The sequence below is a fragment of the Halichoerus grypus genome, chromosome 9 (genome assembly GCF_964656455.1).
Source record: "Halichoerus grypus chromosome 9, mHalGry1.hap1.1, whole genome shotgun sequence".
NCBI classification, from domain to species: Eukaryota; Metazoa; Chordata; class Mammalia; order Carnivora; family Phocidae; genus Halichoerus; species Halichoerus grypus.
Genome location: NC_135720.1, coordinates 52,995,549 through 53,020,414, shown reverse-complemented (window position 1 = coordinate 53,020,414; position 24,866 = coordinate 52,995,549). Strand labels below are relative to the sequence as shown.

The 24,866-nt window shown below is 39.6% G+C and overlaps 1 protein-coding gene across 4 annotated transcripts in view; it reads right to left on the bottom strand.

Annotated features, from left to right (window-relative positions):
* The window catches only part of PDSS2 (decaprenyl diphosphate synthase subunit 2), a 267,579-nt gene that overhangs the window by 77,462 nt on the left and 165,251 nt on the right, over positions 1-24,866 (bottom strand). The gene's annotated exons all lie outside the window — the stretch shown is intronic.

Here is a 24,866-nt window from a genome sequence, read left to right as displayed (position 1 = left end):
TTGCAGGGCTCAGTTCCTCTTTACTTTGGGGTCTCTGCTCAAATTTCAACTCATCTTTAATAGTCTCCCTTCCTCCCTTATCATTTCCTATCTCCTTACTCTGCTTTAAACCTCTTTTCCGTGATATTACTAGACTCCTCATAGTTACTGCTTTAATGGTTTATTGCCTGTCCCCTTCGCTAGAATGTTGGCTGTACAAAAGCAAGGACTTCGTGTGTTTTGCCCTCTGCTGAATCATCAGCATTCAATATAGTACATTAAGTGTGCAATAAATATTTGCCGAACCTTTTTTTTTTTTTTTAAATTTTTTTTTCGTCTTCCAAGTTTTTTTTTTTTTTTTAAAGATTTTATTTATTTATTTGACAGAGAGAGACACAGCGAGAGAGGGAACACAAGCAGGGGGAGTGGGAGAGGGAGAAGCAGGCTTCCCGCCGAGCAGGGAGCCCGATGCGGGGCTCGATCCCAGGACCCTGGGATCATGACCTGAGCCGAAGGCAGACGCTTAACGACTGAGCCACCCAGGCGCCCCTATTTGCCGAACCTTTATCTTTCTTCTGGTATCTTTCCCTTTCTCTCGTTTCTACCTTCTTCTGTCCTTCCTAACTTGGAAATAATAAAGAATTGAAATAATTCTCCTGGAACACCTTCCTACAGCTCATAGAATCAAGAAAAACTTTAGCATACCATTTAAGGCACTCTTTTTTGGTACCAAGCAATACTTCTGGCCCCATCTCCTACCCAAAATAGTCCTTTGAGGCCTGCATTCCAGCAACACAGAACAATTTGATTTTCTTGAATAAAATATGTACTTTCACACTTGTGTGAATTTAAAAATATTATTCCCTTCAAAAAGAATATCATCTCCTCCCATCCCCAGCCTATTACATTGAATATATCCAGTTCAAATACCACTTCTTTGAGAAGCATTCTCAAATACTCCCACAAATACTTTCCTCTTTAGACTAATGTTACCTTACTTATATTACAACATAGCATTTAATTCTTTCTGAATTGTACGATTGCTTTATTTGTCTTTTCTTGACTAGGCTGGACCTTGTCTTAGGCATCTTTATATATTTTTAATCACTTAAGCCATATTTAATCTCTAACAAATGTTTGCTAAATGAATAGAATCATGTTTATCTGTTGCATTTATTAAGTATGTTATATGTTCTTTAAAAATTTTTTTTTTTAAAGCTAATGAGTAGATCTATTCATACAACGAATGCTATTTGGCAACAAAAGAGAAGGAACTAGGGACACATGCTCTGCAATGGATGAATCTCAAAAACATTAAGCTAAGTGAAAAAGGCAGGCACAAAAGGCCACATATTGTATGACTTCATTTATATGAAATGTAGATTAGTGGTTGCCTAGGCTGGGGAGTGGAAACTATAAATGGCATGAGGGACCTTATGAGGGTGTGTGTGAAAATGTTCTAAAACTGATTTATGGTGATGGTTGTACAACTGGATCAGTTTCTAAAAATCATTCAATTTTATGCTTGAAATGGGTTGACTTTATGATATGTAAAATATAGCTCAATAAGTTGTTAAAAAAAAAAAGAAAAAAATGAATGAGTAATATTTTACATTTCTTGGTCTCAAATGCTTAAATTGTCATTTAAAGGCTTTCTATGACTCTCAGTTAACTTTTTTGTGGTTTGTATACCATCCTCATTTATTCATACAACAAGCTTTACTTAGGTTCTATGATGGGTCAGGTTCTTTGCCAAACAATATAGATATGAAGATTAATAAGCAGTCTGTCCTCAAGTTCACAGTTCAAGGACAGCATGTATAAATGTATCTATATATGGATATAAAAATATAGTTAAAGCAATATAATTCTGTTTCAGAATAATTTTTGCAGGATTTCCAATAAAAGATTCAGTTTGGTTCATTATACTTTCCTTATTGTGATTAAGCCATTTTATTATTCATTATTTCTACATTTTAAATTGCACAAGTGATACATGATCACTGGGAAAAAAAACTAGAAAATTCAGATAACCAAGAAAACAATTAATTTATAGTCCCCAGAAATCTACTACTATAAGTTAATAAGGGTGTAAGTTAATAATTCTGTTTCTAAGTTAATCAGAACATTTATTCCCTGAACATTAAATTATTACATATTGTGAACTTGGTTACAAATGAAACAAAGTCCCTCCATTCATTTCCATCAGCTTGCCACGTATATATTACGAGAGCATGCTGTACTACAAAGGAAAAATTAATGTACAATTATGAAATACCAAGAAACTGGTTTGATAACCACATTCAAATCAGTATCTTCACACATCAGAGATAAGGAATTGGTGTGAAATGAATGAATGTAGTCAGAGTAAATGAGATTTAGATATTCTTATAGCACTGACTTACATATGTGTAGTTTTTACTGAAGATTTGTTATCTATAAAAGGAAGACACAGTGAATGAATATTTACTTTTGATGGGATTTCCTTTTTTTCTATAAAGGTAATATATACCAATATGCCTATGGAATGACTGTCGTACAGAAGGACATTAATTTAAAAAACGCAGGTCTCTCATTCACTGTCACATGACCTTTTTGCTCAACTAAGGCTGGTTCAAATAACACACACACACACACACACACACACACACACACACTGAAGCCTACAAGGTGATGTTGGCCTGAGCTAGTGTCACTGGTGGTTTTGCTCAGATACAATGTGCTGTTCTGCTAACTGAATTGTCTGGGGGACACGTACTTTGAGTCGCCTTTCTAATGAAAGTAATACATTTGTACGTAAGTATTCACAGGAGACCAAAGTGTGTTTATAAAGTGGCTTGTTGGGATTCAAGGCCTGGTCCACTGCCCCAGACCAAAGGAAAATTAACTGACGTAGGAAGATGACAAAGCCCCATCTAGAACTTGCCAAGTCAAACTTCTACCTTTCACATTATCAGGAAAGAAGAGTTTGGGTGATTAAGGAACTGGCTACCTGTTGAGTTAAAAGCACTTTAAAGAAAGGATGCAAATACCCTGTTTTCATGTTTCCTACTTCTGATACATACTCGGAGCCACTATCTTTATAAATGCAGCATAAATTTGGCTTTGGTGAGAGACCTGAACTCTCTAATGCCACATTTCACCAGTTTATTTTTTATTTATTTTTTATTTATTTTTTAAAGATTTTATTTATTTATTTGACAGAGAGAGACAGCGAGAACAGGAACACAAGCAGGGGGAGTGGGAGAGGGAGAAGCAGGCTTCCCGCTGAGCAGGGAGCCCGATGTGGGACTCGATCCCAGGACCCTGGGATCATGACCTGAGCCGAAGGCAGACGCTTAACGACTGAGCCACCCAGGCGCCCCCATTTCACCAGTTTAAATGTTTGCTTTGAGTTGCCATTTTCAGCTATTTTGAGAAGGTAAACAAGATCCAAAACAGTTTACTAGCCTTATTAAAAAAAAAAAAATTAAATTCAGGAAATTTTCAGTAAAGACTCTCTAAATTTAGGGATAAGAAGGAAACAAGGGGGAGAATGAAATCTAGTACTTCCTGGGAACTAGCTATGCGATGGCACTTTCACATTCACTATTAAATTAGCTCTCAAAAATCTTAATTATCATTATTCCCATTTAAAAGTTAAGGAGGGGGGCACCTGGGTGGCTCAGTCATTAAGCGTCTGCCTTCAGCTCAGGTCATGATCCCAGGGTCCTGGGATCGAGTCCCGCATCGGGCTCCCTCCTCAGCGGGAAGCCCGCTTCTCCCTCTCCCACTCCCCCTGCTTGTGGTCCCTCTCTCGCTGTCTCTCTCTGTCAAATAAAATAAATAAATAAATAAAATAAAAGTTAAGGAGGTTTGAAGACTGTATTTTGACCAAAATCAGACACTAGTGCGTGGCAGAGATGGGTCTCAGACATATAGCAACTGGATTCTATTTTGCTTAATACATAATAGAAATATATGCAAAATCTTTTGTAGTTGGAAAAGTAGGTTGTATTTAAGAATAAATGACATGTTTTATCTATGTATCAAAAAACCATTTTCAACCTGTAAATTAAGTCTTTTAATAGTATCTATTGAACAAATCCAAGAGTCTAGAGCATAAGATGAGTAATGACATAAGGAATAGTAGACATCACAAGTATTTTTTTAGGAATCCCTAGGGAGGAAAAAAAGTATAATATTTTAACAGAATCATCTAATAGGGTAAAATAATTTGCTCTGATTTATAATCCAAGCACATGGGAGAAAATAAAGTAGGTATCTGGAAGCTTTATATCTCTGTAAATCATGGGAGAGAAATTGGTAAGATCTGATTCAAGTGTATATAACTAAATACTGTTTTGTTGTTGTTTTTAAAGATTTTATTTATTTTGCCAGAGAGAGAGTGAACAAGAGAGTGTGAGAACACAAGCAGGGGCAGCGGCAGGCAGAGGGAGAAGCAGGCTCCCCGCCGAGCAAGGAGCCTGATGTGGGACTCAATCCCAGGACCCTGGGATTATGACCTGAGCCGGAGTGGACACTTAGCTGACTGAGCCACTCAGGCATCCCTAACTAAATACTGATTTTTAAAAAATGCCTATATAGGGGCATCTGGGTGGCTCAGTCGGTTAAGCATCTGCCTTTGGCTCAGGTCATGATACCAGCATCCTGGGATCGAGCCCCATGTTGGGCTCCCTGCTCAGTGGGGAGCCTGCTTCTCCCTCTCCCCCCTGCTCATGCTCTCTCTCTCTTCTCTCTCTCCCTCAAATAAATAAAAAATCTTAAAAAAAATTCTTCTACACAATAAAGCTATGAAAACTTCACTCACAAATTAGAGAGAAGGGTTACCAGGGACTTCTTGGTTTTGAGTGAGCCAGTCCGTCTCTGCCCTCCGCACTAGTCAGTTCTTGCTGAGATGTATAGGAATGACCACCCTGGAAAGGGGTCAGGATGGAGAAGGGAAGACTCTTTTATAGCACAAATCCTTCAGCAGGCAGTATCCTTAGGAAGGGGGAAGCTCTGAACAGCTAGAGGGCAGCAGAGAGTCTTCGGATGGGTTGCACAGTAGGGGCAGTAGGGAATACTGAATAATTCTTTGAGAGGAACAGACTGGACAGCACCAAGAGCAAATGTGGCCTGCTCTGAAATGCACAGCAATAGGCTGCTGCTTGGCATACCACGTGCATGTGCAGTAGATGCTGGGGACGGATTTTTCTGGGTGCTTACTATATGCCAAGCATTGTGGATTTAAAAATTAGGCATTACTTCTTGATGGTTAGGAGTTCAGCAGGGGAGAAACACGGTAAATAGTAGCATGGTATGTGAAAAGCGAGCCGTGCTTATAGTACAGAGAAGGGAGTGAATACTGTTAAGGAAGAGTTAAAGAAGGCTTCAGTAGGAGACTGTTGGAGCTGAGTTTCGTTCTCAATAATAAACTGGAATTAGCCTGGAAGGTAAGGCAGAGGATGACTTTGGGGCATCATATTAGTTCCATACTGTTGAGGCATACAGTGGGAGGGCAGGTGAAGAAAGAGGAGACCAGTCAGGTAGGTAAGAGGTCCGGAGGTTTGGATCTTATCATTTAGGTGCTAGGAAACTGTTTTCAGCCGAGAAATGATATGATTACATGTGCAATTTAGATGGGTTGCTCCAGAGGCAGTTTAGTTGGGAGGGGCAACAAAGGGAAGGTCCATTAAGGGGTAAAGTGTTATATTCTAGGTGAGCAGATGTGATAAAGTGGTAGCTAATGGAGACCAAGAGGCAAGAACAAGATGAGCTGCTCAAAAAGTGAAACAAGATAGCTCCCTACTGTGGACAAGATGCTGCCCACCCAGGATCCACTCCCCTCTCCCTCCTTACTAACAAGACCTAATTTTGTTCAGGTACTTGCTGCTCTGATATGTACACCTGACTAATACCATCTTGGACAAATCTGCCGTGATGATGGTTCTGGGACCTGAACCTCCTTGAGCACAGCCCCCTTCCCCTCCCACATTCTTTCCTTTTATGTAACCACACCCTTACGTACACCCTCAGGGCATGTTGCCCTTGATCTGCCCAGGAGACAGGACTAGGACACACACCTATTCTTAAACATTATCCTCTTGGTGGTTCCCTACTATGTACTCCCAGCCTCTAGGCTATAAAAATAGATCCTAAGGGAGGTGGGGTTGCAGCCTTGCTGCTGCCGAAGACATGCTTCTGTCCCTAAGTCCCCTTAGTAAGCCATTTTTGATCAAACTGAACTTGTCTGCCTTTTTCTTCGGTCTTAAAGCTCCTTCGGCCTTTGGAGGTCGTTTTGCATATACCCTCGTTTCATGGAATACTTGCCAATGATTACTTTAGGAATGGGCATGTGGTCTGATTCTAGCTAATGAGACAGGAGGGAAGTCTACCAGGAGGCTCCCAGAAAGAGACCCAGGGGCAACTAGCAACTGTCTCTTCTGGATGTTGCTCTGTCTCGGTGCGACACACCCAGGACTACTGTAGCCAAACTGCCACCAGCCTGATAATAAATAGGACACCAGGAAGCAGAGCAGAGACAGAAAACCTTGATACCATGGAGTTGTCATGTTAACTGTCCCCGATGCCCCAAATTGCCCAGAACCCGCATGTTGGACTTCTAGCCTCTAGAACCATGAAAAAATAAATTTTTGTTTGCCATCCAGTCTGTGCTCTTTTATTGTGGCAATCCAAGCTGACTAACACAAGCACCTTTTGCGTAAATGTTAGGATTTGATCAGTGATGTTCTTTTTTAAATTTCATTTATTTATTTATTTTCCTCTTTTTTCTTTTTAAAGATTTTATTTATTTGACAGAGAGACATAGCAAGAACAGCAGGGGGAGTCGGAGAGGGAGAAGCAGGCTTCCCTCGAGCCCGATCCGGGGCTCGATCCCAGGACCTGGGGATCATGACCTGAGCTGAAGGCAGACGCTTAACGACTGAGCCACCCAGGCGCCTCTCGATCAGTGATGTTCTGAAAGCATATTTATGCTGTTCCTCCCAGTATCTTTCAGGATAGTCTTCACAACCATCATGTTAACATAGTGCCTTAAAATATGTTGAAAAATTCTATGTTCTGATTTTCTATTTCTACATAACAAACCACCCTACACCTTAGTGGCATAAACACCACAACCATGTTATGATGCTCACAGATCCTGTGGGTCAGGAATTCAGAAAGGGAACAGAGAAGATAGCTGGTCTCTGCTACGGGATTCCTGGGGCCTCAGTTAAGGAAGACTCGAAAAGCTGGGGATGATCTACTGGCTAGGGGCTGGGACAGCGGGTTACCAGAGATCCACTTCCAACAAGATAGCTTATTTACCCACATCAGTGAGGCCCTTCCGGGACTGAGGACTGGAGGACCGCCCTGTGGGCTAGTCACATGACTTCTCCCAGCAAGGTGGTTGAGTTGCTTGAGTTCTGAGAGAGACCAGAGGGAGTGTTTCAAGACAGCAAGCGTTCTAAGAGACCTTTTTTATGGCCGAGCCTGAGAAGTCGTATAGCGTCACTTCTATAGTACTTTATTGGCTGAGGCTCTCACAAGCCCATTGAGATTCAAGGGAAAAGGACATAGATCCTCACTACTTGATAGGAGACCATGGGAGGAAAGTAAAAAAAATTGTGACCTTTTTTTTTTAAGCACCACACTTTTTTTTAAAGATTTTATTGTATTTATTTGAGAGAGAGAGAATGAGAGAGAGAGAGAGAGAGCATGACAGGGGGGAGGGTCAGAGGGAGAAGCAGACTCCCCGCCAAGCAGGGAGCCCATATGGGACTCGATCCCGGGACTCCAGGATCATAACCCAAGCCAAAGGCAGTCGCTTAACTGACTGAGCCACCCAGGTGCCCCACCACACTCTACTTTTGAAGAATGCTCAGGAGAGCAACTGATTTCTCTGCTCCCTTCCAGTTATGGGGCTAGCTGAGGCGATGATACAGAAGATGGAGTAAGGCAGTCATGGGGGTAAGCCTGGTGAGGGGCACAAGTATTAAGGATGACGGCTATGCTTTTGACCTGAGAATCTGGACAAACAGTGGTGCTCTTTGTGAAGACAGAGAAGAATGGAGTGGGTTTGGAGCGAAAGATCATCTATCTGGTCTTATATGTACTGAGTCTGACGTGCCTGTAAGAGCTCCAAGAAGAAATATTGAATAAGCAACAAAATATTTAGCTCCAGAGCTCAGAAGTGGTCTGGGATGGAGATATAAATTGAGACTCACTGGCATATAGACAGCTGGTAATTGAAGGCTTGGGCTTCATTTTCTGAGAGGTCTCATTCTTGTCCTGTGATCAGAATGGTATTCTCTTAAACAATTTACATGCTTAATAGTCATGCTTTATCTCTCAGGCAAATAAACTGCCTCTTAAGATGTTTTGCTGTGATAGCTATCAGTGAGTGACCTAGAGTACCTCTAAATGGCATACAAATTCAATTTAAACACTGAACAAATAAAAACATTCACCAACCAGACCCACTCTAAACTTGAGGGTCTACGTAATTGAAAGGATCATTTAAGTACGGCTTTTTTGCCTTCTCAGGATCTGTGTCAACCTTCACTTTTCACCTCTATGTATCTAACCTAATACTCCTACATTTGATTCTAATATGTTTACTTCACAATACATTTGCTGCTATTTCCTTTAAATAAAAACATTTTGTGGATTAAAAAGTAGATACAGTACTATTGCTTAAATGTGGTGGGTACCTTTATTACTATTCTTTAAACTATATGTATCTTATATATACTCTTTTGTATGAGTGATACATTTCATAATAAAAAAACATTTTAAACCACTCTTAGTAGCCTTTAAATCTGAATAAACTCAACATTTTTATTTGCAATGAATGATTTAAGACTGTGTCTACTTTATGAAAAAAGGATGTTAGTAAAATTATAGGTATTTATTATCACCACCACAAGCATGTTCAAAGTCTTGGATATGTGAGTGATATAAGCTTGAACAGATGCCCAGCAAACAATAAAACATGACATGGCATGTTTTATTAGCTCGTTAATACATGCCTTGGGTGCAATGTGAGGGACAGGTTGTGAGCAAATGTACCAATGAAATATACCCCAGAGTATCTTAATGCTTTTATACAGCACTCACTGTTTCACTTCTAAATCTCTTAAAATATATGTTTTCTTTTAAAGATAGTTTTTACATACACACACACACACACACACACACACACACACACACACACGGGATATTTTTAACTCCAAAGAAAGGAAAATAAAGTTTTCCTATTTCTAATCTACAAAAGAAAACTTCCAATATGAACTCCCTTTCACTTTGAAAAGGTTAATTAGTTTCTTGGAACTCAAACTCACTGATTCTTTAGTTAACCTCCCTTGCCCACCTTCATCCATTTTTATGGGAAGAGTCCGCAAAACCCTGGGTTTCCCACATTATTTTGTGCTTCTATTTGCACATTGCACAGTGATGTCTCCGTAAGAAATACTGTATTCCTCTCTGGCCACCTGAGGATGACTGTCATCATGAGCAACATGGTTTTAACTATCACAACGAAGAAGTTCATGACCAACTAACTCCTTCAGTGGAAACAAATGGTCCTTGATTGTCCTTCATCCTAGGAAGGCAACAGTAACTATGACAGAAATTTAGGGAAAACTTGCTAAAAAGTACAAGACCACACTGGATGTCATCTTTGTATTTGGATTCAAAGCTCATTTTGGTGGTGGCAAGACAACTGGCTTTAGCATGACTTACGATTCATGAACCCAAATACAGACTAGCATGATGTGGCCTGTTTGCAAAAGAAAAGACCTCAAGAAAACAGTGAAAGGAACAGTGATTGTGCAGATTTTTCATGAGGATTAATAAGCTCTAAAAACTTTAAGAAAAGCACAAAAAACCCCACCCCACTGTAGATGCTTCACGAACAACCCTGCCATGGCTTGCCTGAAATTCCAAGTACCAATTCTCTGCTCTCTTCAGCCTGAGGAGGGTTGACAATCCAGTTACTTAGTTCCTAGCCCTGCAAGGCAGAGCTTGGGTCCTCAGGCTAGAAGCCTCCAGTCAACTGCTCCAGTCAGAACCCTCATGATGGGTTTGGTCTAGACCTCCAGGTCCCCATAGACTGTCTGGCTCTTTCTGACTCCAATTCACTATTGGTAAAGCTACCCTAAACTCAGTGGCTTCAAAACACTCATCATTTGTGTATGTGTCTGTGGATCACATGGATTCAGCTAATCTAGACTGGTGGCTCTGTTCTCACTGCATGTTTCTGGGTTGGCTGGAGAGGCTCTGTTCTGAGTGTTTCTCCTTCTTGTTTGAGAAGTCTAGCCAGAACAGGTTTTCTCATAGTGATCGCAGAAGCCTAAGAGAGCCTCCTAATTGGCCAAAGCAAGTCAAATGTCTGGGTGCAGAGTTCAAGGGCATGCAAGTACACCCTGCCCACAGTAAGAGAAGACTGCAGTTAAATGGCAAAGGACATGGAAACATGTATTACATTTCACAATTTCTTTGGTTCAGAACTCAGGAATGGCTCGGCTGGGTGGTTTCAACTTGGGGCCTCTCATGAAAGACTAGAAATACTATCATCTGCAGACAAGGAGACTGAAACCAACCTGTACAAATACCTTATATTTCTAATTATTGATTACTTTTTAAAACATATTTTTGTGCAATGCAGTACATTTTACGGGAAAATGCTATTTAGAGGGTACTAGGCATTAAAACAAAAGGCTGAGCTACATAAAGAACAGGTTAAAACATGATGAACGTTGACTCAATTCCACAAAATACACAGTGAGACAGTAAGAAAGCAGGAGACATAAACTGTCAATCACTGAATAAGTTGAGAGAGAGAATACCTGCTGAACTCCTGGGCCCTTACCCTACATGTGTTTCTACTGCCAATAATCTTGTCTGTCGCTTCAGACCCATGTTATTTCAACACTCTTCCAGCTGGCCTCTCTACTTCTAATTTCTTTGGCTTCCACTTGATCCTATTCACAGCTTCTACAAGAATCTTTATCATAGATCTTCTCATTGTATAAGATCCTATGGTGCATTTCTCTTACTATTTTAAATCCAAATTCCTTCAAGATCTACCCTTTGACTCATGGATCCCTTTTAAAAGGATCACCTTTCCTAGCAAGGCCCCTTTGCTGTAGCTCCAACTAGAACTGTCTCCACCTTAGTTCTCAACACATATGTACCCGATTTGTCCAGCACAGCTGCTAGCACATAATAGTTACTCAATAACATTTGTGGAATGAGCAGGCCTAGAATAATAACTGGGTAACCCTAAAACAAAATGATAAGTTTCTTGGTTTTAGTTGAGCCTGCGTCCAAGGCACGTGCATGCTGGTGTCATACGTATTTTCATACTACCGGTCTGTCTCGTGGCACTCACCTCCCCCCACTCTACTATTCGTCCACTGGGCGCCAGCTGGGTAGGCCTTCCTTCTGTTCTGTGGATACATTACGCTGATTCCTCCTCCTTCAGGCCTTTGCCTGAGTTGCTCCCTCTTCCTGGAATGCTTTTCCCTCTGTTCTTTTTTCACACAGTTAGCTGCTTTTTGTCATTCAGATCTCAGCTTGAAAGTTATTTCCTCAAAGAGAGGACTTCTATGAACATCCAGTCTAGAGTAACTCCCTCAATCCCTCACTATCACTTCTCCTTATTTAGTTCTTTGCTGTACAATTGTAACTCTCAGTTACTTCTCTTGGTCACTTATGTATATGATTGTTTAGAACTGGCCTCTCCACTAAGATGTAAGCTCCCTGAAGGCAAAGATGTCTTATTCACTGAGCACTTGTATTGCTAGTGTCTGCCAAAGCCAATGCTCAAAAGGTATGTTAAATGGATGAATACACTATGCCAATGCTCACAGCCAACTTCCCCATCCCAACAAATCCCAACAACTTCGAGTTCCTTTCTACTCTAACTTCTAAGACTCAACTTAAAAGAAAATTACCTCCTCTAAGAAGCTCCCTGAAACAGTGTTAACTTAATGCTGCACTTTCTCCTCCATATTTATCCTGTATAACATTCTCCATGTGGTCTTATGAGTAAATTGCTCTCCAGTGGTTTTCTGTGCTTGTTTTTCCTCTAAGCTATGTGTATCATCAGGTCCTTGAGGGCAGGCCTGTGTTTTTGGTTGTAGCTTTGTTTTGAATAATCCAGTAGCACTCAGTGTGCCGTTGTGCACATAGCAGCAGTTCAATACAAGTTTACTAATAAGCACTTTATCAAAACTGCCTAATCTAGCTCTACGGCTAATGTAGGATTCATGATAACAAACAATTCAACCAGAATCCAATGTGAAACACTTTATCTAGATTTCCCAAATTCAATCTCTTTATTATGTTGAAGTATCAGGAGATAGAATTTTACTCTTTCAGTTTCCATCAAAAAGAAGTATCTTCACTGAGATATAAATTACTACACATCCTCTGATTTCTGAGTAGATGTTGGGAGAACTGGCTGTTTGCAATTTTTTTATAAAAAAGATTTATTTATTTGAGAGAGAGAGAGCGCGAGAGAGCACGAGCGAGTGAGGGGACGGGCAGAGGGAGAGAGAATCTCATGGAGACTCCCTGCTGAGTACGGAGCCTGACATAGGGCTCAATCACACAACCCTGAGATCATGACCTGAGCCAAAACGGGGTAAGACACTTAACCGACTGGGCCACCCAGGCACCCTGGCTGTTTGTAATTTTATGATGAAGCTGTTTTTTGTTTTTTGTTTTTTTAAAGATTTTATATATTTATTTGAGAGACAGAGAGAGCGAGAGCTAGAGAGCGAGAGCTAGAGAGCACAAATGGGGGAGAAGGAGAAGCAGGCCTGGGATAATGACCTGAGCTGAAGGCAGCTGTCTAAGTGACTGAGCCACCCAGGCGCCCCTATGATGAAGCTATTATTAACCATATTCATCAATGGGCCTATCACATATATCCCTATTTGTTTAATTTCAGGAAAAAATATCTATACAAAAATTATCTGTGGAATTAATAATCAAATAATGACAAATTCAGAACCCAACATATTTCTCTTTCAGTCTTAGTTGGGAAGAAACAGTGTCAAACTCAAAGATCACTTACAGCATATCGTGGTAGTGCTGACTACAATTTCAACTTCCTTTCCATATTCTCCATTCTATTTTTATTTTCCTAAACTTTTTGTTTCTTTGCCTAACCAAACTCATTTACCTATAAGTCTACAAAGAGGAATTCCCATATTACCTCTCTGGAGCTCTTGACTCTTCCATCTGGAGAGTCTGCCAACAGCTCATTAATCTGATTCATCTAAATGCATCTACTTCTCTCTATAACCAAGCCTCTCTTATGTCAAATCTGTCATCATTTTTTTTTTTCCCCGGTAAACCAGGTGCAAAACATTGGAGCCATTTTCGATTTCTTAGTTTCATGACTGAAGTACACATGGCAATAGACACACTAAAATAAGCATGTAGGGTACCAGCAACACAAAGGCACCATAAAAGTTATAGGAGGAAAATTTTATGTTTATTATTTTTTTAAAAAGTCATTACAACACAAATCAAAAAATAAAGTCATGAGGACTGGCCCTTCCACCATGATGGAGTAGCAGACTGGATTTACTCCTCCACCTGAAACCACTAAAACATTGGACAAAATATATGAAACAAGAGCTTTAATACATTGGAAATCAGGCAACAAATCACCATGATCTCTGAGAGATGGGAAGTAAATGAGTCTTATAATTGATCCAGCTGATTGCTGGAGAGAATGCCAGGTCACAGGAGAGCCTAACAGTCAGTCTCCTTGAGTTGAGGAGATGGTTCAGTGTGTCTAGAGAGACCAAAGGGGTTCAAATTAGGGATTAGTGTGCACAGGGCAGATTACTCAAGATAAGAGAGCTGCACAGAGAGCTCTGGAGATGTACAGAGGGTTTCCCTGAAATCTTCAGCATGGGTGCAACAACACGGTCAAAGTCTAAGGAAGAATCATACAGAAGGTATAGAGAGAACAATCCCTAGAGCTCACACAGGGCTGGGAATAGTCCCTGTTCCCACCAGCTGGAGTGGAAAACCTCATAATTCACAGGATATCAGTAGAGTACTCAGAAGGGTTTTGCCTTAGAGGTGGGGAAAATTAGTCCCACACTAAATGCTATTCTGGTACTGCCTAACAAAACTTAAAAGTAAGACCTGAAAAGATCAAACTTTCTCCAGTAACTTAACTAAATTCTAGAAGAACACTCGAGAATATTTATAGAGATGCAAAAATATCTGGAACCCAACAAAATAAAATTCACAGTGTCTGGCGTCCAATCAAAATTAACCAAGCATGTAGGGGTGCCTGGGTAGCTCAGGTGGTTGAGTGTCTGCCTTCAGCTCAGGTCATGATCCCAGGTCCTGGGATCAAGCCCCGCATCGGGCTCCCTGCTCAGCGGGGAGCCTGCTTCTCCCCCTCCCTCTGCCTGCTGCTCCGCCTGCTTGTGCTCTCGATCTCTGTCAAATAAATAAATAAAATCTTTAAAAACAACAACGGCAGGGCACCTGGGTGGCTCAGTTGTTAAGCGTCTGCCTTCAGCTCAGGTCATGATCCCAGGGTCCTGGGATCGAGCCCCGCATCGGGCTCCCTGCTCCACGGGAAGCCTGCTTCTCCCTCTCCCACTCCCCCTGCTTGTGTTCCCTCTCTCACTGTGTCTCTCTCTGTCAAATAAATAAATAAAATCTTTAAAAAAAAAAAAAAAACACAACAGCAACAACAAAAACCAAGCATGCAAAAAAAAGGGGGGGGGCAGGAAAACACAATGCATAATGAGAAAAATCAGTCAATTGAAATCAACTCAGAAACAACACAGATGATAGAATTAGTAGACAGGGATATTAAAACAGTTTTCGTAACTGTGGTCCATATGGTCTAGGAGCTAGAAGAAACACTAAGCATGTTAAATAGAAACGTGGAAGATATAAATTGGTGAACTTGAATGAACACCAATAGAAATTATCTAAAATGAAATGCAAAGAGAAAAACACTGGGGAAAAAAAAAAAGAATACAGCATCAGTAGGCTCTGGAATAACATTAAACAAGCGATTACACAAGTAATTTGAGTCCCTGTGAGAAGGAGAGAGGAGGACAGAAAAAATATTGAAGAAATAATGACCAAAATTTCCCCAGATTTGACAAAAACAAACTCACAGATCTAAGAGGCTTAATGAACCCCAAGCACAAGAAACATAAAAAATATGACACCAAGGCACATCATAATTCAAATGCTCAAACCGATGGCTAAGAGAAAATCAGAAACAGCATGAGAAAATTTAGACACATTATGTACAGAGGAACAAAAATAAGGACCGCAGCAACTTTCTTGTTGGAAACAATGTGAGAAGACAAGGAAGCAACATCTTTTAAACACTGAAAGAAAAAAATTTGTCAATCTTGAATTTTATATCCAGTGAACATATCTTAAAAACAAGGTCAAAATAAAGATGTTTTTCAGACACAAAAGCTGGAAGAATTAAACACCAGCAGACCTGTACTATAAGCAATGTGGAAAGAAATCTTTTAGGAAGGAGGAAAATAATACCATATGGAAATCTGGATGATTGACAGAAAGAAATGAAAAGCACTGAAGATATTAACTATGGGATAAATATAAAAGACTTAAAAAAATTTAAATCCCTTTAAAATATAATTGAATGTTTAAAGCAAACACAGTAACATGGTATTGTGAGATTTATAATGTATATGGAAGTTAAATATATGAGAATAACACAAAGCCTGAGAGGGAAGAAGTAGAAATAACCTTTTGTAAGCTTCCTACCCTATAAGTAACAGTATACTATCACTTGAAACTAGACTGTGATAAGTTAAAGATACATATTATAAACTCAAGAGTAACCACTAAAAATGTAGCAAAGAGTTGTAGTTAACAAGTAAAAAAGGAGGCAAAATGGCATTGTAAAAAATAATGTAAGAGAAGGCAGATAGAGAAGAAAAGGGAAGAAACAACAAATGGGATAAATGGCAAACAAATAACAAGATAGCAGACTTAAACTCAACCATATCAATAAACATATCAAATGTAAATGATCTAAACACACAAATTAAAAGGTAGAGATTGTCAGACTGAATAAAAGAGCAAGATCCAAATAAATGCTGCATATAAGAAGCGCATTTTAAATATAAAAACAGTACAGGATGGAAAAGATATACCATAATTTTAATCAAAAGAAAGCTGGAGTGGTTATATTAGTATCAGATAAGGTAGAGATCAGGAAAAAAGAAAAAGCAACATAAAGAATATTACTAGGACTAAAAAAAAGGTCATTAAAAAAAGATAATGATAAAATGATCAAATCATCAAAATAACATAAGGATCCTAAAGGTTAATGTGCCTAAAGCAGGGCTTTGAAATACATGATGGAAAAACTGATAGAGCTATGGGGAGAAATAAAAAAAAATCCACAATTATAGTCAGAGACTTTAACACCCTTCTCTTAGTAACTGAGAGAATGAGCTGAATGAAAACCATTACAGATAGGGGCGCCTGGGTGGCTCAGTTGGTTAAGCGACTGCCTTCAGCTCAGGTCATGATCCTGGAGTCCCGGGATCGAGTCCCGCATCGGGCTCCCTGCTTGGCAGGGAGTCTGCTTCTCCCTCTGACCCTCCTCCTTCTCATGCTCTCTGTCTCTCATTCTCTCTCTCTCTCAAATAAATAAATAAAATCTTTAAAAAAAAAAAAAAAAAAAAAAAGAAAACCATTACAGATATAGAAGACTTCAATGACACTATCAACCAATCTGACTTAACTGATATTTACATAACACCGCATAAAGAAGAGCGTGAACATTTACCAAGATAGATCATATCTGGGTCATAAAACAATACATTTAAAATAATTCAAATATAAAATATGTTCTCTAACCACAATGGTATTATAAATCAATATAAATATATTTATATAATATAAATCAATAACAGAAAGACACCTGGAAAAATCTGAAAACACTCAGAAACTAAATAACAAGGGCTTTAAATAATCTATGAGTCAAAAAAAAAAATCAAAAGAGAAATTAGTAAGTAGTTTGAATTGAATGAAAATTTAAAAACAATGAAATTTGTGGGATGTTACTAAAGTAGCACTCAGAGAGAAATTCATTGCACTAAATGTCATATTAGAAAAGAAAACAGGTCTTGGGGCACCTGGGTGGTTCAGTCGGTTAGACCTCTGTCTTCAGCTTGGGTCATGATCACAGGGTCCTGGGATCAAGCCTCATGTTTGGCTCTCTGCTCAGCGGGGAGCCTGCTTCTCCCTCTCCCACTCCCCCTGCTTGTATTCTCTCTCTCTCTCTCTGTGTATCAAATAAATAAATAAATAATCTAAAAAAAGAAAAAAAGAAAACAGGTTTTAAATAAATGATTTCAGCTTAAAAAACTTAAAAAAAAGAGGGAATAAAACCAAAGTAATCAGAAGAAAGAGTATAGAAAGGTGAAAAAGATAGAAAGTCAGTGAAACCAAAAGCTGGTCCTTTGAAATCAATAATATTGTTAAGCCTCTTGGCGGGGGCGGGGGGGGGGGCGACTACCAGCATCAGAAATGAGAGGAGTGACATCACTATAAATTCTTCATATATTAAAAGGATAATGTGGGGATATTATTAAGAACTTTACATTAATAAATCTGACAACTTACACAAAATAAACAGTTTCTTTATAAGGCATAAACTACCAAAGTTCACTCAAAAAGAAACACATAACCCTAAATAGTCCAATAGTTTTTAAAGCATTAAATTTGTAATAAAAAAAAAAAAACCCAACATTCCCACAAAGAAAGGTCTGATGGCTTCACTAATGAATTCTATCAAACAATTAAGGAAGAAATAACACGAATTTTACAAAAAAAAATTTCAAAAAATAAAAAAGGAGGGGTGCTTGGGTGGCTCAGTCAGTTGGGAGTCTGACTGTCGGTTGTGGCTCAGGTCATGATCTCAGTTGCGGGACTGAGCCCCGTGTTCGGCTCCATGCTCAGCATGGAGTCTGCTTATCCCTCTCCCACTGCTCCTCCCCAGCAATTTATTTTGTAATAATATCAATGCAAAGATTAACAAAATTTTAGCACATCATATTCAACAATATAAGAAAAGGAGACTGCATCAAGATCATATGAGGTATACTCCAGGAATGCAAGGCTGGTTTAACATTTGGTAATCAATCAACTAATTCACTATATTAATAGACTAAAAGAAGAAAACCTAAAAGAGAAAACAAAAACAAAAAAATATAATCACCTCAATAGGTGTAGAAAAAAAATTGTCAAAATTAACATCAATTCCTGATAAGAACTCTCAGGAAACTAGGAATACAAGGGAACTTCTTCACTAATCAAGAGCCTCTATAAACAAAAACAAAAACAAAAACCTACAGCTAACATCACACTTACTGATGAAATACTGAATGTCTTCCTCCCAGCATCAGGAGCAGGGCAAGAATGTCCATTCTCAGTACTTCAACACTGTTGGGAGTTCCAACTGTTGGATCTGAGATTTTGCTTTACCTTATATACAAACTAATGAGTTAGCCTGTGACTGTTTTAGGGATGCTAACAGAAGACACAAGACTCCTGGATCAGAGACAACGGCCTTTATTATTCATGGCACAAGAAGCATGTACATCAGCATATTTGTGTTGGCTACCCTTGGTCCCAAGTCCTGTAGGGGCAACAATGTGGGCTCAGATGGAAGCTATGCTTCAGTAGATGTGTGTTACAGCTAAAAAAAAAGCCACTGAATTTTGGGGATTACTGCTTTTATAGCAAGCAGTAAGCAAGCCTGGTTTTTGGAGTAATGGATATGTTTATTATATTGATTGTGATGATATTTTCACTGGTGCACACATATATCAAAACAGATTGTGCAATTTAAATATTTGTAGTTTACTGTACATCAATAAAGCTATATCATTTATTTAACAACTATTTTTGGGCTACTACTACTGTGTTAGGCACTGTTCTGGTATTGGGAATACAATGGTAAACAAAATCCCACCTCCCATAGGGCTTATATGCTTTTGGAGAAACCATAAGAAAAATATCAAATGGTTACAACTGTGTTAATAAGATAAAGGGAATTAAGTAGGGTGGCTACTTTGGATTGGGTGGGAGGCTCGTCTCTGAAAAGGTGATATTGATGTAGGTATGAATACCAAGAAGGGCTAACTATGTTAAAGTGGAGGAAGAATACCCCTAGCCCTTATTATATTAGCTTTCCAATTCTTTTCATATACCTCTAATCTCCCGTAAATCATCATAATGACCACTGACGAATTAGCTTTATTTGATCATGTAATTCCTTTGTTTAAAAATCTTCAATCCCTCTCTTATCTCAAGTACTAAAATCTGGTTTTAGCTTTATATCTGGCATTGCAAGTCTTCAAGCATGTGGCAAAAGCTACCTTTCCAGTATTCTTATGATTCCTTTATTCTAACATGGATGAAGCCCTGATCTTAAATATGCCTCCTGACTTTTGATCATGCTGTTTCTTCTGCCTGGAAAGCCATCCTTCTCCATCAATAGACATCCTTCCCATCCTTAAATGTCCACTGCATATATCACATTCTCCTTGATGTCTTTTCTGATTTCCACAACCAGATGTGACTTTTTGTTCACATTTTCCTCCTGTTATGTTTTTCAATGGACAAAACTCATCTTGCTCATCTTTTTATTGTATTTTAGAAGGTGGCATTGGGCTTTGCAGGTAGGAGCTAATCTATACCTTCCTGGTGGACTGAATTATCTTATTTTTATATTTTATTTGAAAGCTGCTAAGGGACTAAAGGAAGATAAGCATAAAAAAAAAACAATAAATGGAGAGAAGTTATCTTTCCTACTTCTCTCTCTCTCTTTTTTTTAGAGATTTATTTATTTGAGAAAGAGAGAGAGAACACAAGCTGGAGGGGCAGAGGGAGAGGGAAAGAGAGAATCCCAAGCAGACTCCATGCTGAGTGTGGAGCCCAATGGGGGGCTCAATTTCACAACCTTGAGACCATGACCTAAGCCGAAACCAAGAGTCAGACGCTCAACCAACTATGCCACCCAGGTGCCCCTTTCCTACTTCTCTTAAGAGAATAATCTACTGAAAGTATAATATATGCTTGGAAAAAAATAGAATGGATCTTTGTAATTTTAGTGACTCTGTTAAAACCAGTTCTTTTCCAAGAGAACTGGATCCTCTTTAAAACCCTCTCACTTTCCTGAGACTGGAGCCAAGCCAACATGAGCAGAATCTCTGAAGATAGGAAACAGGTGTGCTGTTCCCCATTTCAACACCAGAATGAGTGTTGTAGAGGACCTTAACTGGATTCTCAAAGAAGGAATAGCAGCAGGTGGGAAATAAATACAGAATCAGAAAAAGAGTGTGTAGGGGTCTCTAAGACCACCCCAAGGTTTGATGCCTTGTTAGGAGGACTCACAGGACTCAACATATAGTCAAACTCACAGTTTACTACAGCAAAAGGATACAAAGCAAAACCAGGAAAGGGAAAAAGGTACATGAGATGAAGTCCACAGGAAGCTGGGCACCAGTTTCTAAGAATCCTCTACCAGTGGAGTCACACAGGATATGAGTGATTCCTCCAAGAATTAGCACATGTGATAACATATATGAAATGCTGTCTACCAGGGAAATTCATTGGAGACTCAGCGCTCACTTTTTTCGTAGGGGTTGGTCACCCCCTGTCTAGCATATACCAAAATTCCAGACTCCCAGAAGGAAAGCAGGTATTCAAAATAAACCACATTGTTTGCAGAAACAGTTTGGGCACAGTGAGCCTCACTTATCAGTTAGATGACGGTAGAGACACTCCTAAAATCCAAGTTCCCAGATGCCAGCCAAGGGCCAAGCTTATAAGCAGGCTTTCCTTTTTTTTTTTTTAAAGAATTTATTTATTTTAGGGGGGAGGGGCAAAGGGAGAGTGAGGGAGAGAATCTCAAGCAGGCTCACCCCTGAGCACAAGCCCAACTCGGAGTTCCATCCCACGACTCTGAGATCATGACCTGACCTGAAATCAAGTTGGATGCTTAACTGACTGAGCCACATAAGCAGGCTTTTCTAAGGATAGCAAACTTTTTCTGCATAGGAATATACTGAAAATATTCTTACTGTTGATTAAAAAAAATCTTACTTTCAGATTTTTTTTAGCAAATTGTGTGAAATAGGGCAGAGTTATATACACTAAGTTCATCACAGTATTGTTTAAATTCATGAAAAAAGGGGCACCTGGGTGGCTCAGTCATTAAACGTCTGCCTTTGGCTCAGGTCATGGTCCCAGACTGAGCCCCACCCGCATCAGGCTGCTTCTCCCTCTCCCACTCCCTTTCCCCTTTCTTGTGTTCCCTCTCTCTCTCTCTCTGTCAAATAAATAAATAAAATCTTTAAAAAAAAAAATAAAGTCATGAAAAAAAAGAAAACGGTATCTAAAAATTGTGGAATGGTTCAGTAAATTATAGTATAGTAGTAGGGAGAAATATTAAATAGCTATTAAAATTAAATTTTGAAGACTTTTATTTTATTTTTATTTTTTAAAGATTTTATTTGTCAGAGAGAGAGCACAAGCAGGGGGAGCGGCAGGCAGAGGGAGAGGGAGAAGCAGGCTTCCCGCTGAGCAGGGAGCCCAATGCAGGACTCCATCCCAGGACCCTGGGATCATGACCTGAGCTGAAGGCAGATGCTTAACTGACAATTTTGAAGACTTTTAATAACAATTTTGAAGACTTCTAATAACAAATCCTGGGGAATAAATCAGAACAAAAACTTTTATAGAATAATAACTCTAAAATGGGAGAAATACAGAATGAAATCTAGAAGGAAATACAGTGAAGTATAATCATGATTCATTTCTGGGGAATGGCTTATATAAAATAATTTTTATTTTCCTCTTGACCTTTTACTGTGCTTTCAATTTTTTATTTAATGAACATGCAGATACTTTTCTAATTAGAAACAAGGTATAAGATAATTACGTTAAAAAGATTTTAGATATAAAGGTCTGTGTAAAATATTTAGTGCGTACAGTGAGCAACATGAATACAATGTACAAGGCAGAACTTGACTGGGGAATTCTGAGAATGGTAAACAACCACTGCATTTAAAAGGCAATTTTTCTATTTAATCTGCTTTTTTTCAATTAGCTAACAACAACAAAAACAGGTAGAGGGAGGGGAAAAATTACAAACACTAAAGAAAGCACAAGGAAAAAATGGCTCACACACTAGCAAACACAAAAATAAAAACACTATTTTTCTTTTCCTTTTTTTAAAGATCTTATTTATTTACCCAACAGAGAGAGACACAGCGAGAAAGGGAACACAAGCAGAGGGAGCGGGAGAGGGAGAAGCAGGCCCCCTGCCGAGCAGGGAGCTCGATGTGGGGCTCGATCCCAGGACCCTGGGATCATGGCCTGAGTCGAAGGCAGACGCTTAACAACTGAGCCACCCAGGCACCCCAAAAATGTTATTTTTCAATGGCTAGAACAAAGGATGAATTTCCAAAATTACTTCGAATGTTTACATGATCACAATTTACCTATGACCTGTCAAGTATTCCTGACACAAGTCACCTCAATTTTAATAGTTTAAAGGAGGATTAGGTAATTACTCTACAAACTCCTTCTGGAGAAGGTGGTTTTGAACATGTTCAGTTATAATTCCCCTCCATTTGCTTTTCAAGCATCTACCCTGGTCACAGAGCTACGACTCCACAGAAAGCTATTTTTGTACTACCCAGGTTCTCCATCACTGCATTAAGTAGCCATATAGAAAACAGACTGCTATTGTGTTCTCTTCTCCCTAGGGAGATGAAATGGTTTGCAGCTGATTTTAAATCACAAAGCAATTCTTTTGTGTGCCGAATTGGCCCACGGCTACTGAGGTTGTGCCACTCACTTCCCACATGACCTCCACTTGCGGCTGCTTCCCAGTCGAGCCAGAACAGGAAAACCTTGAAGGCTCTCCATGTGGGGCAGTGCTCGCTCTGCCTCTGAAGTGAGTTCTGGGCCAAGTCCGAAAACCCAAATTCTGAACTGCCATCGCAATGGCCAGCACACTTAAGAGGAGGGGGAAAAAAGCCAGAATTTTTCTGGTTAGGAAGGGAAATGTGGTTAACCGAAATTGGACCTGGGGCACAAACGGAGGCATCGAGAAGCTCTCCCGCAGCTTCGGTTCAACTATGCATTCTGCTTCCGTTATAAAACAAAACACAACAGAAAAAACACAAAACCAAAACAGCTCTTTAAATGGTTTGGCTATATTCAGAAACGTAATTGCTTAAAGAAGGTCTCTAGAGCTTTAAAGGGCTGTGTTTGAGGGGATGGTAGGGAAAGAGGGCAGATTAACAAAGCAGTGCTACAGATTCTTCCGAGTGAAACCAGCTAATCAAAGTCAGCAATTAGTGCTTGCTAAGGGGCAGTGCACGTATGATCAACAGGCCTTCAAAGACTTTTGTCGCTTCCTCTTTTCTCTCTCCCAGGAAGAAACAGATTATGTGGGACTTGGGAGTCAAAAAACCTGGGTTCAGATCATGTCACTGTGAAACATGCATCAACAAATAGTTTCCAGACACTCTGCTTTCCTGCCATTTGTCATCCCTGAATTTCAGGCTTTTCCTCTGTGATATGGGCATACCAACACATGTCACCCTTGTCATGGGTGATTGGAGAGAAAGAGAGTATGAGCACACGATAAAGTGCTATCTAAGCATTTATTATTGTTGTTGTGAGGTCTGCCTGACATATAGAAAGTACTTAACAAATGTTCACAACATTATTATTATTATTTAAAGATTTTATTTATTTATTTGACAGAGAGAGAGAGAGAACAAGTAGGCAGAGAGGCAGGCAGAGGGAGAGGGAGAAGCAGGTTCCCCGCTGAGCAGGGAGCCCGATGTGGGGCTCGATCCCAGGACCCTGGGATCATGACCTGAGCCGAAGGCAGCGGCCCAACCGACAGCCACCCAGGTGCCCCTGTTCACAAAATTATTAACAAATTAGGCTAATTATAGTGGACAAAGAGTAAGAGCGAATAAGTAATAAATCAAGAACCCTAAAACCAGTAATAACACTTTTGTCTAAAAATTGTTACTTAACTGTCAACTATTAATACCTTACATGGACCTAAGTTGAACATCTTGGAACTATCCCAGGGGAGAGCAATGCTTCAACCACCAGAAGAGGTCACTATAATCATCATACATGGTGGGATCTCAGCTATGGCACAGGGAGGCTAACAAATCGGGTTTCATTAACGTATAGAGGCAAAAAGTAAGAGGTGAAGAGTCTGAGCTCTGAAGTTCAAATCTCAACTAACAAGTGGTATGACTGTGGGCAAATATTTAATCTTTTCTAAACCTCAGTTTTCACATATGTAAAATGGGGAAATGGGGAAGCAGTAGTATCTGCTGGCAGGATTTCTGTGAAGATGAAATGAAGCAACACAGATGAATTACTTACCATGGTGTTATGTGCTCAGCTCTCACCATCTTCATTATACCCTATATGAGGCAACTTCTTACGAGTGGAACTAGACCAGGAATCCTCCATTCTACAGTCTGCTATTCACCCTTAGCTATGGTAGTGAAGTTCGCTAGGTTTTTGAAAAATGCAACAAAGGGGGACCCACTGTGGTTGTATATCCTGTTAGGCCCCCACATAGCACTATGCTGCTTAGGTGAAGCTAGATATGCCTACTGGGAACTGTGGTTCCTTGAACCAAATGTTAGCAGACGTTCAAGGTACAATTCTTCATATTTTACTTACCATTCTCTGAACCATCCAGAGTCCCTGGGTTATACTTCTAAATTTCTTACCCAAGTTGCTCATGCCCTATGTTTCATTTCCAGTAAAATCTTTCTTTTTTCAAATGGAAATGTCAAAAA